Source organism: Bubalus kerabau, chromosome 23, assembly GCF_029407905.1.
Source record: "Bubalus kerabau isolate K-KA32 ecotype Philippines breed swamp buffalo chromosome 23, PCC_UOA_SB_1v2, whole genome shotgun sequence".
NCBI classification, from domain to species: Eukaryota; Metazoa; Chordata; class Mammalia; order Artiodactyla; family Bovidae; genus Bubalus; species Bubalus kerabau.
This window is the reverse complement of record NC_073646.1, coordinates 13651836-13670063: the sequence shown is the minus strand read 5'-3', so window position 1 is coordinate 13670063 and position 18228 is coordinate 13651836. Positions and strand designations below refer to the sequence as shown.

The 18228-nt window shown below is 42.1% G+C and overlaps 1 non-coding gene across 1 annotated transcript; it reads left to right on the top strand.

The window, feature by feature from the left end:
• Nucleotides 1–10518: 10518 nt before the first annotated feature.
• TRNAG-CCC (transfer RNA glycine (anticodon CCC)) lies at nucleotides 10519–10591 on the top strand. The gene has a single exon. It is a non-coding gene; the product is annotated as a tRNA-Gly (tRNA).
• The last annotated feature ends 7637 nt before the right edge of the window (nucleotides 10592–18228 follow it).

Sequence of the window (18228 nt, the reverse complement as noted above, 5' to 3'; positions counted from 1 at the left end):
TTTAATTGGAGGCTAATTACTTTACAATATTGTTTGGTTTTGCCATACATCAACATGAATCCACCATGGGTGTACACGTGGTTCCCATCCTGAACCCCCATCCCACCTCCCTCCCCATACCATCCCTCTGGGTCATCCCAGTGCACCAACCCCAAGCATCCTGTGTCATGCATCGAACCTAGACTGGCGATTCATTTCATATATGATATTATATATATTTCAATGCCATTCTCCCAAATCATCCCACCCTCTCCGTCTCCCACAGAGTCCAAAAGACTGTTCTATACATCTGTGTCTGTTTTGCTGTCTCGCATACAGGGTTATCGTTACCATCTTTCTAAATTCCATATATATGCGTTAGTATACTGTATTGGTGTTTTTCTTTCTGGCTTACTCCACTCTGTATAATTGGCTCCAGTTTCATCCACCTCATTAGAACTGATTCAAATGTATTCTTTTTAATGGCTGAGTAATACTCCATTGTGTATATGTACCACTGCTTTCTTATCCATTCGTCTGCTGATGGACATCTAGGTTGCTTCCATGTCCTGGCTATTATAAACAATGCTGCGATGAACATTGGGGTACACGTGTCTCTTTCAATTCTGGTTTCCTCGGTGCATATGCCCAGCAGTGGGATTGCTGGATCATAAGGCAGTTCTATTTCTAGTTTTTAAAGGAATCTCCACACTGTTCTCCATAGTGGCTGTACTAGTTGCATTCCCACCAACAGTGTAAGAGGGTTCCCTTTTCTCCACACCCTCTCCAGCATTTATTGCTTGTAGACTTTTGGATCACAGCCATTCTGACTGGGGTGAAATGGTACCTCATAGTGGTTTTGATTTGCATTTCTCTGATAATGAGTGTTGTTGAGCATCTTATCATGTGTTTGTTAGCCATCTGTATGTCTTCTTTGGAGAAATGTCTGTTTCTTTGGCCCATGCTGGCCCATGCTGTGATTTATGTAAGAGAGTGTTTTGCCTATGTTCTCCTCTAGGAGTATTATAGTTTCTGGTCTTACATTTAGATTTTTAATCCATTTTGAGTTTATTTTTGTGTATGGTGTTAGAAAGTGGTCTAGTTTCATTGTTTTACAAGTGCTTGACCAGTTTTCCCAGCACCACTTGTTAAAGAGATTGTCTTTTCTCCATTGTATATTCTTGCCTCCTTTGTCAAAGATAAGGTGTCCATCAGTTCACTTCAGTTCAGTTCAGTTGCTCAGTCGTGTCCGATTCTTTGCAACCCCATGAATCGCAGCACTCCAGGCCTCCCTGTCCATCACCAACTCCCAGAGTTCACTCAGACTCAGATCCATTGAGTCAGTGATGCCATCCAGCCCTCTCATCCTCTGTTGTCCCCTTCTCCATCTGCCCCCAATCCCTCCCATCATCAGAGTCTTTTCCAATGAGTCAACTCTTCGCATGAGGTGTCCATAGGTGCGTGGATTTATCTCTGGGCTTTCTATTTTGTTTCATTGATCTATATTTCTGTCTTTGTCCCAGTACCATACTGTCTTGATGACTGTGGCTTTGTAGTAGAGCCTAAAGTTAGGCAGGTTGATTCCTCCAGTTCCATTCTTCTTTCTCAAGATTGTTTTTGCTATTCGAGGTTTTTTGTATTTTCATACAAATTGTGAATTTATTTGTTCTAGCTCTGTAAAAAATACCGTTGGTAGCTTGATAGGGACTGCATTGAATCCATAGATTGCTTTGGGTAGTATACTCATTTTCACTATATTAATTCTTCTGATCCATGAACATGGTATATTTCTCCATTAGTGTCCTCTTTGATTTCTTTCACCAGTGTTTTATAGTTTTCTATATATAGGTTTTTTGTTTCTTTAGGTAGATATATTCCTAAGTATTTTATTCTTTTCATTGCAATGGTGAATGGAATTGTTTCCTTAATTTCTCTTTCTATTTTCTCATTATTAGTGTATAGGAATGCAAGGGATTTCTGTGTGTTGATTTTATATCCTGCAACTTTATTATATTCATTGATTAGCTCTAGTAATTTTCTGGTGGAGTCTTTAGGGTTTTCTATGTAGAAGATCATGTCATCTGCAAACAGTGAGAGTTTTACTTCTTCTTTTCCAATTTGGATTCCTTTTATTTCTTTTTCTGCTCTGATTGGTGTGGCCAAAACTTCCAAAACTATGTTGAATAATAGTGGTGAAAGTGGGCACCCTTGTCTTGTTCCTGACTTTAGGGAAAATACTTCCAATTTTTCACCATTGAGGATAATGTTTGCTGTGGGTTTGTCATATATAGCTTTTATTATGTTGAGGTATGTTCCTTCTATTCCTGCTTTCTGGAGAGTTGTTTTTTTTTTTTTTTTTATCATAAATGGATGTTGTATTTTGTGAAAGGCTTTCTCTGCATCTATTGAGATAATCATATGGCTTTTATTTTTCAATTTGTTTATGTGGTGTATTACATTGATTTATGGATATTGAAGAATCCTTGCATCCCTGGGATAAAGCCCACTTGGTCATGGTGTATGATCTTTTTAATGTGTTGTTGGATTCTGATTGCTAGAATTTTGTTAGGGATTTTTGCATGTATGTTCATCAGTGATATTGGCCTGTAGTTTTCTTTTTTTTGTGGCATCTTTGTCAGGTTTTGGTATTAGGATGATGGTGGCCTCATAGAATGAGTTTGGAAGTTTACCTTCTTCTGCAATTTTTTTGAAAAGTTTGAGTAGGATAGGTGTTAGCTCTTCTCTAAATTTTTGGTAGAATTCATCTGTCAAGCTGTCTGGACCTGGGCTTTTGTTTGCTGGAAGATTTCTGATTCAGTTTCAATTTCCGTGCTTGTGATAGGTCTGTTAAGATTTTCTATTTCTTCCTGGCTCAGTTTTGGAAAGTTGTACTTTTCTAAGAATTTGTCCATTTCTTCCAAGTTGTCCATTTTATTGACCTATAATTGTTTATAGTAGTCTCTTATGATCCTTTGTATTTCTGCATTGTCTGTTGTGAGCTCTCCATTTTCATTTCTAATTTTATTGATTTGATTTTTCTCCCTTTGTTTCTTGATGAGTCTGGCTAATGGTTTGTCAATTTTATTTATCCTCTCAAAGAACCAGCTTTTGGCTTTGTTGATTTTTACTATGGTATCTTTTGTTTCTTTTGCATTTATTTCCGCCCTAATTTTTAAGATTTCTTTCCTTCTACTAACCCTGGGGTTCTTCATTTCTTCCTTTTCTAGTTGCTTTAGGTGTAGAGTTAGGTTATTTATTTGACTTTTCTCTTGTTTCTTGAGGTATGCCTGTATTGCTACGAACCTTCCCCTTAGCACTGCTTTTACAGTGTCCCACAGGTTTTGGGTTGTTGTGTTTTCATTTTCATTCATTTCTATGCATATTTCAATTTCTTTTTTTATTTCTTCTGTGATTTGTTGGTTATTCAGCAGCATGTTGTTCAGCCTTTATATGTTGGAATTTTTAATAGTTTTTCTCCTGTAATTGAGATCTAATCTTACTGCATTGTTGTCAGAAAAGATGCTTGGAATGATTTCAATTTTTTTTTTTTTTGAATTTACCAAGGCTAGATTTATGGCCCAGGATGTGATCTATCCTGGAGAAGGTTCCATGTGTGCTTGAGAAAAAGGTGAAATTAATTGTTTTGGGGTGAAATGTCCTATAGATATCAATTAGGTCTAACTGGTCTACTGTATCATTTAAAGTTTGTGTTTCCTTGTTAATTTTCTGTTTAGTTGATCTATCCATAGGTGTGAGTGGGATATTAAAGTCTCCCACTATTATTGTGTTATTGTTAATTTCCCCTTTCATACTTGTTAGCATTTGTCTTACATATTGCAGTGCTCCTATGTTGGGTGCATATATATTTATAATTGTTATGTCTTCTTCTTGGATTGATCCTTTGATCATTATGTAGTGTCCTTCTTTGTCTCTTTTCACAGCCTTTGTTTTAAAGTCTATTTTATCTGATATGAGTATTCCTACTCCTGCTTTCTTTTGGTCTCTATTTGCATGGAATATCTTTTTCCAGCCCTTCACTTTCAGTCTGTATGTGTCCCTTGTTTCGAGGTAGGTCTCTATATATGTAGAGAACATATATAGAGGTTTTGTTTTTGTATCCATTCAGCCAGTCTTTGTCTTTTGGTTGGGGCATTCGACCCATTTACGTTTAAGGTAATTATTGATAAGTATGATCCCATTGCCATTTACTTTATTGTTTTGGGTTCGAGTTTATAAATGCTTTTTGTGTTCCCTGTCTAGAGAAGATCCTTTAGCATTTGTTGGAGAGCTGGTTTGGTGGTGCTGAATTCTCTCAGCTTTTGCTTGTCTGTAAAGCTTTTGATTTCTCCTTAATATTTGAATGAGATCCTTGCTGGGTACAGTAATCTGGGCTGTAGATTATTTTCTTTCATCACTTTAAGTATGTCCTGCCATTCCCTCCTGGCCTGAAGAGTTTCTGTTGAAAGATTAGCTGTTATCCTTATGGGAATCCCCTTGTGTGTTATTTGCTGTTTTTCCCTTGCTGCTTTTAATATTTGTTCTTTGTGTTTGATCTTTGTTAATTTGATTAATATGTGTCTTAGGGTGTTTTTCCTTGGGTTTATCCTGTTTGGGACTCTCTGGGTTTCTTGGACTTGGGTGATTATTTCCTTCCACATTGTAGGGAAGATTTCAACTATTATCTCCTCAGGTATTTTCTCATGGTCTTTCTTTTTGTCTTCTTCTGGGACACCTATAATTCGAATGTTGGGGTGTTTAACATTGTCCTGGAGGTCTCTGAGATTGTCCTCATTTCTTTTAATCCATTTTTCTTTTTTCCTCTCTGATTCATTTATTTCTACCATTCTATCTTCTAATTCAGTAATCCTATCTTCTGCCTCTGTTATTCTACTATATGTTCCCTCCAGAGTGTTTTTTTTTTTAATCTCATTTATTGCATTATTCATTATATATTGACTCTTTTTTTCTTCTTCTATGTCCTTGCTAAACCTTTCTTGCATCTTCTCAATCTGTTATTCCATTTTGTTTTCAAGATTGTGGATCATTTTCACTATCATTATTCGGAATTCTTTATCAGGAAGAGATAGGGAATCTCTTGTTTGTTTTGGTGGGCATTTATCCTGTTCCTTTACCTGCTGGGTATTCCTCTGTCTCTTCATCTTGTTTATATTTCTGTGTTTGGGGTGACCTTTCTGTATTCTGGCAGTTTGTGGAGTTCTCTTTATTGTGGAGATTCCTCGCTGTGGGTTGGGTTGTACGGGTGGCTTGTCAAGGTTTCCTTAGGGAAGCTTGTGTCGGTGTTCTGGTGGAGCTGGACTTCTTCTCTCTGGAGTGCAGTGAAGTGTCCAGTAATGAGTTATGAGATGTCAGTGGGTTTGGAGTGACTCTGGGCAGCCTGTGTATTGAGGCTCAGGGTTATGTTCCTGTGTTGCTGGAGAATTTGCATGGTATGTCTTGCTCTGGAGCTTGTTGGCCCTTGGGTGGTGCTTGGTTTCAGTGTAGATATGGAGGCATTTGATGAGCTCCTGTCGATTAATGTTCCCTGGAGTCAGGAGTTCTCTGGTGTTCTCAGGATTTGGACTTAAGCCTCCTGCTTCTGGTTTTCAGTCTTATTTTTAAAGTAGCCTCAAGACTTCTCCATCTATACAGCACCATTGATAAAACATCTAGGTTAAAGATGAAAAGTTTCTCCACAGTGAGGGACACCCAGAGAGGTTCACAGAGTTACATGGAGAAGGGAAGAGGGAGGAGGGAGTTAGAAGTGAGCCTAATGAGATGAGGTGGAATCAAAAGAGGAGAGAGCAAGCTAGCCAGTAATCACTTCCTTATGTGGGCTCCACAGTCTGGACCGCTCAGAGATATTCATGGAGTTATAAAGAGAAGAGAAGAGGGAGGAAGGAGACAGAGGTGGCCAGGAGAATAAAGGAGGGAATCAAAAGGAGAGAGACAAATCCAGCCAGTAAACAGTTCCCTAAGTGTTCTCCACCATCTGGAACACACAAAGAGATTCACTGAGTTGGGTAGAGAAGAGAAGGGGGAGGGAGGAGATACAGGCGACGTGTTGGAGAAAAAGGAGAGTCCAAAGGGGGAGAGAGCAGTCAAGCGAGTAATCTCGCTCCCAAGTAAAAATGGGTACTGAAGATTATGTTCTTAAAGGTACAAAATTGATAACAAATACCAAAAAGCAAAGATTAAAACTTAGATTAGAGGTTGGATTTTCAAAAATACAATATTAAAGAAAAGAAAAAAAAGTCACAAAAATTATTTAAAAAAATACATATGAAGTTTACTTTAAAAAATAAGGTCTCTCTCTCTCTCTCTCTTTTTTTGCAAAGTAATAGTAGGTTATAAAAATGAAAATTAAAGGAGTAATAGAGGACTTAAAAATTAAAAAAAATTAAAAAAAGTAAAGAATGATAGTAAAAATAGTAAAAATATATCTAGGACTTGCTCTGGTGTTGTTGTGGGCAGTGTGGGGTCAGTTCATTTTCAGATAGTTCCTTGGTCTGGCTTATATTTCTCAAGATCTATAGGCCCCTTCCTATGTAGTCGGTACTAACTACAGGGTTTTAATCTATTGCACCTGTCACTTCCAAGGCGGTTCCCTCTGTTTTAGCTTCTTCTGTTTGCTGGTCTCTTCAGTGTCTGATTTCCGCCCTGACACAAGAGGGCGGTGGTGGACATATTTTTAGGCTCACTTGTTCAGTCGCGCTGTGGGGAGGGAGGGACACTGCAAACAAATAACACTGGCGTGTGCTCGCAGTGTCTCAGCCACAGTGGGCCTGCCCCCGCTCACGGCGCGTGTGCCCTCCCTGTCCACACTGCTCAGGCTCTAGGTTGCTCCACCGGGAACAATCCGAGGCCGGCCCTGGGCTGCATGCACCTCCCAGGTCTAAGCCGCTCAGGTTCAGGCACTCGGGTAGTCCTCAGAGGCGCAGACTCGGTTGGGCCTGTGTATTGTGCCCTTCCCAGGTCCGAGCAGCTCAGGTGATGAGGTGTTTGGCGAGCGCGGTTGCTGCGACTTATCACCTCCCCCATCCCTGCTGCTCAGTTTTCTGGGTGTACAACCAGCGCACCTTCTCAGGAGGATATTGACCGTCCAGAATCCCAAGAAGTCTTAGTTAGCAAAGAAGCCTGCTTGCAGTGTGGTAGATAATGTCTCTCTGGGGCCGCGATTGCCCCCTTCCGGCTCTGGCTGCCTGTCACCGGAGGGGGATGGTCTGTAGCCGGCTAGCTCTGCTCAGTCCTTTGTTCTGTGAGTGGGCCTGACGGTGTCTAGGTTACGGCTTTTTGCGTAGCTCTAGTCAGTCCTTTGTTCTGTGTGCGGGCCTGGCGGTATCTTAGGGCTTTTCACGTGGTAGCTATCCCACAGTCTGGTTTGCTAGCCCAAATTAGTTTGCTCTGATTACCCTCGGGGCATTCAGGTCCGATCCTTACTCTAAGCAATGCAGCCTGCACCTCCCTGCCCAGCCCCCGCTTGCTAGTGGTGGGTGCAGGCATCTGCGCTGCTTCTCCGCTGGGGGAGTTACCACACGTAATCTGTGGGTTTTAATTATTTATTTATTTTTCCTCCCAGTTATGTTGCCCTCTGTGCTTCCAAAGCTCGCCACAGACTCGGTAGTGAGAGTGTTTCCTGGTGTTTGGAAACTTCTCTCTTTTTAAGACTCCCTTCCTGGGCTGGAGCTCCGTCCCTCCCTCTTTTGTCTCTCTTTTTGTCTTTTATATTTTTTCCTACCTCCTTTCGAAGACAATGGGCTGCTTTTCTGGGTGCCTGATGTCCTCTGCCAGCATTCAGAAGTTGTTTTGTGGAATTTACTCAGCATTTAAATGTTCTTTTGATGAATTTGTGGGGGAGAAAGTGGTCTCTCTGTCCTATTCCTCCGCCATCTTAGGACCGCCCCCTTGGCTTGGTCTTCTGAGTGAGTTGGTGCTTATGAGAGTTATTCATGCTTGAACATGGGTCCAAGAGGGGTGATGGAAGGGGAAAACAAAGAAAAAAAGCACTAAGGCTAAGAAAAGGTAGACACCTTTGACGGGTGGGGAGTCTGATATGGAAAGAAGGGTGAGAGAAAATAGAGAGGTAGCTTCTTAAAAAAAAATGAGGTAAAATTCATACAACATAACATTGCTATTAACCATTTTAAAGTTTGCAATTCAGTGGCATTTAGTTCATCTGCGATGCTATTGAAGCCACCACTTTTATCTAGTTCTTAGATATTTTCATCACCCCAAAAGGAAACCCTGTGCCCACTAAGCAGACACCCTCCTCCCCAACCAGGCCCTGGCAACCACTGATCTGCTTTCTGTCTTTATGTGTGTGTGCTTCAAAACACTCTCTGACATACATCACAGCAGGATCCTCTATGACCCACCTCCCAGAATGTTGGAAATAAAAGCAAAAATAAACAAATGGGACCTAATTAACCTTAAAAGCTTCTGCACATCAAAGGAAACTATTAGCAAGGTGAAAAGACAGCCTTCAGAATGGGAGAAATTAATAGCAAATGAAGCAACCGACAAACAACTAATCTCAAAAATATACAAGCAAGTCCTACAGCTCAACTCCAGAAAAATAAATGACCCAATCAAAAAATGGGCCAAAGAACTAAATAGACATTTCTCCAAAGAAGACATACAGATGGCTAACAAACACATGAAAAGATGCTCAACATCACTCATTATCAGAGAAATGCAAATCAAAACCACTATGAGGTACCATTTCACACCAGTCAGAATGGCTGCGATCCAAAAGTCTACAAGCAATAAATGCTGGAGAGGGTGTGGAGAAAAGGGAACCCTCTTACACTGTTGGTGGGAATGCAAACTAGTACAGCCACTATGGAGAACAGTGTGGAGATTCCTTAAAAAACTGGAAATAGAACTGCCTTATGATCCAGCAATCCCACTGCTGGGCATACACACTGAGGAAATCAGTCATGTCCAACTTTTGAGACCCTATGGACTGCACCCCGCCAGGCTCCTCTGTCTATGGTATTCTCCAAGCAAGAACACTGGAGTAAGTTGCCATTTCCTACTCCATTCTGTCTCTATGGATTTGCCTATTCTGGACGTTTCCCATAAACAGAATCATTCAATATGTGACTGTGTCTGGCTTCTCTCACTGAGCATAATGAACCTCAAAGCCATTTTGCTGGGTCATGTCTGTGATAAGGAGTCAGTTATATATATATTCCAGGATTCCCTGGTGGCTCCGATGGTAGAGTCTGCTGCAATGCACAAGATGAGCATTCCATCCCTGGGAAAGGAAGATCCCCTGGAGAAGGAAATGGCAACCCACTCCAGTATTCTTGCCTGGAAAATCCCATGGATGCAGGAGCCTGGCAGGGTACAGTCCATGGGTTTGCAAAGAGTCGGACATGACTGAGTGACTTCACTTTCACTTTCATACGTATGTTCCAGTCTCAAGGAGCTCACCCTTGCTGAGCCCTTTGCCTGGAATGCTTTTTCCTCATATGCACACATGGCTGACCCTCTTGCTTTATTTCACTTCTCCACTCAAGTGTCACCTCCTCAGAGGGATACTTCACTAGTGGGATTGGGGATAAGCTGAGAGGACAAAGAAGACCAAGTTGAGAGGACTTTGAGAAGATAGGCTTGGGCAGAAAATAAAGAGAATTCCCCATGGTCATTGTCAGTGTAAATGAACTGATGTTTTATGACTCAGCTTGTTTCATATGGTGGCTACTCTCTTTTTTAAATTTATTTATTTGGTACATCTAGTCTTAGTTGCAGCATGTGGGGTCTTCCATTGTGATGCACAGGGTTCTCTCTAGTTGCATCACGTGGGCTCTTTAGTTGGGCTCCAGAATGTGTGGGTTCAGTAGTTGCAGCTCTCAGGCTTAGTTGCCCTTTGGCATGTGGGATCTTTATTTCCCTGATCATGGATCGAACCCATATTCTCAGCATTGGAAGGTGGATTCTTTACCACTGGCTACTCTTGCATGGAAGGAACTCTGTGCCAGCTTAGGTTGCATTTTAAAATGTAGGTTTTATTATTATTTGCATATGGCAAGATCAACACATCAGGAGACACTGCCATTGAAGAGACAGCTTGTTGTACTCAGAGATCCCGATGGAAGGGAACATGCTATGACAGGCCACACAGGCAACCACCAGAGTTGGTCAGGAGGCAGAAGGATTGAGGGGGAAGCATGGGTAGATCCTTCACTGGGACTTCTGCAAGAAGGAAAGGGTCAGGCAAGGTGAGCAGGCTTGGGAATGGCTAGTTTGAATAATTCCAGCAGGTTCTGGGGTGTTAAGGCTGTCCCTAGTTATTTGGTATCTCGGTTAGGTGTAATGAGGGCAGGGCGATGGTAGCCTGGAACCTGAGAGCTCCATAAAAATGGTGTTTCATGGTATGGGATCTGGATTGGAGGGTTTGCACATGAAAGAGGCACTCACCATTGTTTGCATCCTCTGAGACCTGGATAACTTTGGGAGAGGTAATCCTTTCAGGTGAGCATGGCCTCCTATATTAATCATCAAAAAACAGAAAATAAAAATACATGTTTAAAGACTTCCCTGGTAGTCCAGTGGCTAAGACTCCACACTCCCAATGGAGGAGGCCCAGGTTCAATCCCTGGTCAGGGAACTAGATGCCAAGTGTGGCAACTAAGACCCGATATAGCCAAATAAATAAGAAAAAAAATAAATATTAAAAAACTGAAGAGGCCACCATTTGAAAAAGAATGCATGGTTAATATAGGCTGTTACCTCTTTTGATGACTTGGTACTTTGATTGTTTTTCCTGCCTACTGCTTCCTCTGAGGATGGTCAAGCCCACCCAAAAACAGGTTGGAGGGAGAACAGAAATCAGCTAGGCAGCCCCTCCCCATGGAAGCTTGGTACAAGATGCTGTCTGTGCATGAGGGTTTTTCAGGGCTCCTGGAACCCAGGGAGTTGTCTATTTAATGTTTCTTTATTTAGGGGAGATTGCTCTTTCTGAAACTACTTTGTGTTTGTGACTGCGTCTCCTTTATCTGATTAGTCCTGCTTCTTAGAGTCATTCAAAACATTTTTTTCCCTCCATGGTACCATATGTTTTTCCTTTGAGTCTGTAGTACTTTCCACTCAAATTCTGGAAGTATGATGTGGTATTTTTCTCCCGATGATTCATAGCAGGTGGCTTAGTTCAGTGACTGGTAATGGCAGAGGCTGATATGTTATGGAGAAAGCAAGCAGATGTGTGTGCCTGTGGATCTTTGATTTCCGTGTCTGTAGTCTTTGACTTCCCCTCCGTATCTATTGCCTTCTCGTGTTTACTATTCTTTCAGTCCATCTCTTACATGTACTAGCACTACCTGTTGCTTTGACATCTATTCGAAGAACTCTATATTAGCCTGCCTATGACAAAGACATTCGGGCTCTTGGGGGAGTAGAGGTCATATTTATTTATTTATTTTTTTAAGTTTTTCTATTTTATTTTTATGTATGTATTTATTTTATTTCTATTTGGTTGCACTGGGTTTTCATTGCTATGTGTAGGCTTTCTCTAGTTGTGGTGAGCAGGGGCTACTTTTCGTTTTGGTGTGTGAACTTCTCATTGTGGAGACTTCTCTCTTGGTGAGAACCAAAGGCTCTAGGCACCCAGGATTCGGTAGCTGGAGCACACAGGCTCAGAAGTTGTGGTGTGCAACTCTAGGGCATCTGAGTTTCCGTAGTTGCAGCTGGAGTGCCTGAGTTTCAGTAGTTGTACCAAGTGGCCTCAGTAGTCATGGCACATGGGCTTGGTTGCTCCATAGTCTATGGAGTCTTCCTGGACCAGGGATCAAACCTGTGTCCCCTGTATTAGCAGGTGGATTCCTATCAACTGCACCATTAGAAAAGTCTGGAGGTCATTTTTAAAAGATGATATGGTAGGTGATTCAGTGGTTAAGAATTTATCTGCCAATGTAGGAGACTCCTGATTTGATCCCTGGGTCAGGAAGATCCCCTGGAGAAGGAAATGGCAACTCATTTCATTATTCTTGCCTGGAGAATCCTGTGAGCAGAGGAGCCTGGGAGGCTGCAGTCCACAGGGTTGCACTAGAGTCAGACACAACTTAGCAACTAAACAACAAAAAAAGATAAGATTTATTGAGTCTTATGTGCCAGACATTGTGCTAAGCATCTTCCATTCATTAACTAATGTATTCTGTCCCCAAACCATTTCAGGTATGTAAATTACTATTCCCATTATACAGATGAGGAAACCAAGACCAAGAGACTTTCTAAAGACCACAAAGATAGTGAGGCCAGAATATGGACCCATACCTGTCTGATTCAAAGATGGTATTTACCACGTTGACTAGTTAATGGTTTATGTGTAGTCCTTAGCTACTTTTGTGTCTGTGATTCATTTGTGTCTTTCTTCATCTAATAAAGTCCTGGAAATTCCAGAATTCCTGAGTCATCAGTAAAGAAGTCCCTCATTTTGGACTCTGGACAAAACTGTAAGGAAAGAAATTTGTCTGCAGGGTCTTCATCTTCCTCTAATTTATTCAACTTTTTCTTTAGATGTTCATTGGCCTCCTGGTCTATCCTTTTCCTCATTGTTGTTTTTCAGTCGCCAAGTCATGTCCAACTCTCTGTGACGCTGTGGACTGCGGTGTGCAAGGTTTCTCTGTCCTTCACTATCTCCTTGAGTTTGTTCAAATTCATGTCCCTGAGTCAGTAATGCCATCCACCCATCTCATCCTCTGTTGTCCCCTTCTCCTCTTGTCTTCAATCTCCCGGCATCAGGGTCTTTTCCAATGAGTCAGCTCTTCGCATCAGGTGGCCAATGTATTGGAGCTTCAGCATCAGTCCTTCTAATGGATATTCAGGGTTGATTTCCTTTGGGATTGACTGGTTTGATCTCCTTGCAGTCCAAGGGACTCTCAAAAACTTCCATATCGGCCTTGGTGGCTTGGATGGTAAAGAATCCGCTTGCAGTGCTGGAGACCTGGGTTTGATCCCTGGGTCGGGAAGATCCCCTGGAGAAAGGAATGGCAATCCACTTCAGTATTCTTGCCTGGACAATTCTATGGACAGAAGAGCCTGGTGGGATACAGTCCATGGTGTCACAAGGAGTTGGACATGACTGAGAGACTAACACTTTCCCTTTCTTTTTCCTGATACTAGGGTAAAAATGAATGAAGCTTTAATATATTGCTTTACAGGAGTATCCACATTTTACTGAATTCAAAACCTCAGTTAAAGAGGCAAAGCTCTGAATGTGGGCTTTCAAGCATTTCCCATTAATTCATTCCACAAATGTCCACTGAGGGCTTACCCTGTCTCAGGCACTGCACAGGGCTCTGAATGTACCAAGGTGCAGAGGATGTGGCCCCATTCCTTGAGGAGCTCCCAAGGGAGAGGAGACAGGTATGTACACTCTCATGCACTCTGTGAAAAATGCTTTAATGGCAGAACCATCAGAGTGCTATGGAAGCAAAGCTGGGAGCTGATGACCAACATTGGTATGAGTAAAGAGGAGAGGGAAAAGGGACATTGAGGTAAATTTTGAAGGATGAAATGATGAGTGGGCAAAATAAAATCAGGAATTCCAGCTAGAGGGAAAAGAGCATGTATGTGATGGGGACAAGAACTTTTTTTTTTAAATTGGCTGTATGGCATGTGGAATCTTAGTTCCCCAACCGGGGATGGAACCTATGCTCCTTGCACTGGAAACTCGGAGTCTCAACCACTGCACTGCCAGGGAAGTCTGACAAGAACTTTTTAAAATGTGTTAATGTTCCCAGTTTTTCTCACCTGCCTCCTTCCATCCTCATGTTAAACAGAGTTGAGTGTTTCTTAGTCTGGTTACCTCCAGGCTCTTCAGGGTGAAAAGGTTGGGTAAAGAGACAGACAGGATTGTCGGTGGCAGGAGAGGCTTCTTGCTTGAAGCAGCAAGCTGTCAGGGGGAAAGGAAATCACAGAGGCGATATAAAGAGTAGGAAGACAATGGGGAGAGGTGGAAGGAAGAGATAATTTTTATAATATGGAGGTTGGGGAGGGTTTTCTTGGAGGCTGGTGAGAGAGAGGACCTGGAGATGTTTTGATCTGAGAGAAGTCTGAGAAGAGGAAATGGTGTTTCGAGAAGTCTGGCTGAGGTTTATGAGTTGATTCCTGTTTAATGTTCTTAGGGAGACCCAAGTAAAGAATGAGATTCCTTTTCATTTGCTTTGGCTGCCTCTTTATGCTGCACTGTCTTTGGCTTCCCTGGTGGCTCAGACAGTAAAGAATCTGCCTGCAATGCAGGAGACATGGGTTTGATCTCTGGGTCGAGAAGATTCCCTAGAGAAGGGAATGGGAACCCGCTCTGGTATTCTTGCCTGGGAATTCCATAGACAGAGGAGCCTGGCAGGCTATAGTTCAAGGGGTTGCAAAGAGTTGGACACGACTTAGTGACGAACACTTTCATTTTCACATGTATACATATGGCTGTACTTTGCTGTACCATATGTATACATATGGCTGTACTTTACTTTGCTGTACCGTAGAAACTAACACAACATTGTAAAGCAACTATATGTCAATGAGAATTTAAAAAAAAATAAAAATGAATTATCAAAAAAATAATAGCTACTAAAAAGCCTCTTGATGAAGGTGAAAGAGGAGAGTGAAAAAGTTGGCTTAAAGCTCAACATTCAGAAAACGAAGATCATGGCATCTGGTCCCATCACCTCATGGGAAATAGATGGGGAAGCAGTGGAAACAGTGTCAGACTTTATTTTTTTGGGCTCCAAAATCACTGCAGATGGTGACTGCAGCCATGAAATTAAAAGATGCTTACTCCTTGGAAGAAAAGTTATGACCAACCTAGATAGCATATTGAAAAGCAGAGACATTACTTTGCCAACAAAGGTCCATCTAGTCAAGGCTATGGTTTTTCCTGTGGTCATGTATGGATGTGAGAGTTGGACTGTGAAGAAGGCTGAGTGCCGAAGAATTGATGCTTTTGAACTGTGGTATTGGAGCAGACTCTTGAGAGTCCCTTGGACTGCAAGGAGATCCAACCAGTCCATTCTGAAGGAGATCAGCCCTGCGATTTCTTTGGAAGGAATGATGTTAAAGCTGAAACTCCAGTACTTTGGCCACCTCATGCAAAGAGTTGACTCATTGGAAAAGACTCTGATGCTGGGAAGGATTGGGGGCAGGAGGAGAAGGGGACAACAGAGGATGAGATGGCTGGATGGCATCACTGACTCGATGGACATGAGTCTCAGTGAACTCTGGGAGTTGGTGATGGACAGGGAGGCCTGGCGTGCTGCGATTCATGGGGTCGCAAAAAGTCGGACACGACTGAGCGACTGAACTGAACTGAACTGAACTGAAAGTGTCTCTGTATGAGCATTTTGTTTTAATTTTTAATTACATTTTTCTTGGAAGCTTATAGGGTGTATTGGGATAGACAGAGCTAATGCATCAAACAGCCCTCAAGACGATTGGCTCCAACACAAGGTGATTTCTTCTCATAGACTAGTCCAAGTTGGATGTTTCTTCCTATTGGATGGCTAGTTTCCATGTGTTGATATAAGGACCCAAGATCCCCGCTCGTGCCTTTCTGTTATCTCTGTCATCATCAGTGTCCAACTGCACTTGTTCTCAAGAACCAATCACACGATCACATGAAACCACAGGAGAGACAGGGAAGAAGAAATGAATTTTGGTGAACGGTTAGCAATCTCTTCCACACTGAGTGTCTTCAACATCAGATTACTGCCCTCCTTTGTCTCTATTTACATGAGAACACTATTTTCATATTCATCACAGCAAATGCTGCTCCTGTGGGAGAGGAGACCATTTAGGATTTATTCTCTGCATGGAAGCTCAGAGATAATGGCAAAGGAGGAATTTAGAATTCTGGGTCATCCCATTTGACTCAAGAGAGCTATCTTTTAAGATCATCTCCACTCAAGGCAGTGAAATGTCATTGAATAGCCAAAAAAGTTCTAATAACTTCACTACTGAGTTAGTGAGTGAGTGAGTGAGTGTGTGTGTGTGTGTGTGTGTGTGTGTGTGTGTGTACAACAGCAGTTGCAAACTCAATACCTACGAGGTCCAGACAATATAATGCACAAAATAATGGACAATATAATGGACAATAAAATTATGAGGTCCAGGTAATATAATGAGGGAAATAGCCTGAATGCATACTATGATGAGACAGAAAGTTCTAGAATGACACAGTGGGCAGTCATTTTTCAGCAGAGTTTTTGCATGGTGGAAATGTGAGCCTAATATCAGACTGATTTTCTAGAGATGTTGGAAATGCAGATTTTAAAAAAATAAGATGAAAATCTCCTTACTTTTAAATGTTGGCAACTAATCCTAATAAAAATAATACTACAGGTCAAACAAGACACATCTGTGAGCTCTGTGCAGGCTTAGGAGCTGGCAGTTATGGACCTCTGACGTACACGATGTGAGAAGAGGGAACACCAAGTTCTTATTTGTCCAGCTGGCTCGAAGCTGTTAGGATGAGCCCTGCAGCTGGATGAAGGTGAGGAAAATTCACTTTTTTCTCTGTCGAGGTTGGGATATAGCAAAGGAATCACTGTGGGCACCTGAGCAGCAAGGAGTTCATCACTGCATGTGTCTGAGCCCCTTAGAATAGATACAATTTGAATTTCTCCTCTTTTATCTATTTCTTCTTGTTATTTAAAGTGAACTTTTATTTATGCTATTTTGTGTTATCTTTTATTTATGTTATTTAAAGTGAACTTTTAAATAACTTCTTGTTATTTCTTGTTATTCAAAGTGAAAAGTTAAAGTGTTAGTTGCTCAGTCATGTCTGACTCTTTGCGACCCCATGGGCTGTAGCCTGCCAGGCTCCTCTGTCCATGGAATTCTCCAGGCAAGAATGCTAGAGTGGGTTGCCATTTCCTTCTCCAGGGGATCTTCCCGACCCAGGAATTGAACCCTGCTTTCCTGCATTGTAAGCAGATTCTTAACCATGTGAGCAACCAGTGAGAAGTAACAAGCATGATAGAAAGATGGAAGAGATTTACACAGTAAGGGAGAGAATCGACACCCATTCCCCATCCCCATGATAAGCCATTATAAAGTGTCTTGCTTTTCTCTTTTCCTTCATGATCTGGTGCTGGGAGACAAGAGAAGCAGTCAGTTCTCCTAGGTTTTAATAGGACCTTGCAGCATGGGTTTGCCTGTGATGCAATTTTCTAGTCTGATTCCACTTCATTCCTGAGCTGCACATCAGGTGACAGCAGGACATAATTCTCTATATATTTTTCATGAGCTGCTTCCCTTAGAGGGAGCTGTTAAAGAGAGATGGTGTCAAGGGAGAGGTCTGTGCCTGAAATAAAGGGCCTCCTTGTCTTCCTTTTCTCGTGTGTTGGTTGTTCAAGGAGCTCCTGTGATGTGCAGGACTTGGTGGCAGGTGCTGGGGATCTGATGACAGATGTGACAGGCAGGGGCTCTGCTCTCAGAGGGCTCCTTCTCCGGTAGGAGGAGGAGGCATCATTTCAGAAACCCAAAAGAGTTTTTGGGACAATAAAGCAGCTAGAATGCAAAGACTGACTGTGAGCAGGGGTGAGTTGTTTGTTTGTTTGTTTTTGACTGAGCCATGCAGCAAGTGGGCTCAAACCTGTGACCCCTGCTGTGGAAGTGCAGAGTTTTAACCACAGGGAAGTATCAAGGGTGACTTTTTTTTTTCATTCTTCCAATTACATTTATTATTATTTTTAAATTTTTTGATTGAAGGATAATTGCTTTACAGAATTTTGTTGTTTTCTGTCAAACATCAACATGAATCAGCCACAGGTATACATATATCCCCTCCCTCCCAAACCTCCCTCCCATCTCCCTCCCCATCCCACCCTTCAGCCTGTCACAGAGCCCCTGTTTGAGTTCCCTGAGTCATACAGCAAATTCCCATTGGCTTTATGTTTTACATATGGTATTGTAAATTTCCGTGTTACTCTCTCCATACATCTCCCCTTCTCCCTCATCCTCTCCCCCCATGTCCATAGGTCTGTCAAGGGTGACTTTTGAGTGGCCTAGAAGGCCCTTCTACAGAGTTGATATCAGAACTTAGACCTCAGTAGCAAGGAGGAGCCAGCCATTTGAACAGTTTTGGGAAGGGTGTCCCAGGCAGAGAGAAAAGTTAAGTGCAAAATGCCGGAGGCCAGAAAAAAGTTGGTATGTGCCAGAAACAGATGAAATTCCAGAGTGGCTGGATAATGGGGAGAGCAGTGGGCACTGAGGTCTAAGGGATGGGCAGGGGCTAGATCATTTGGAATGTTG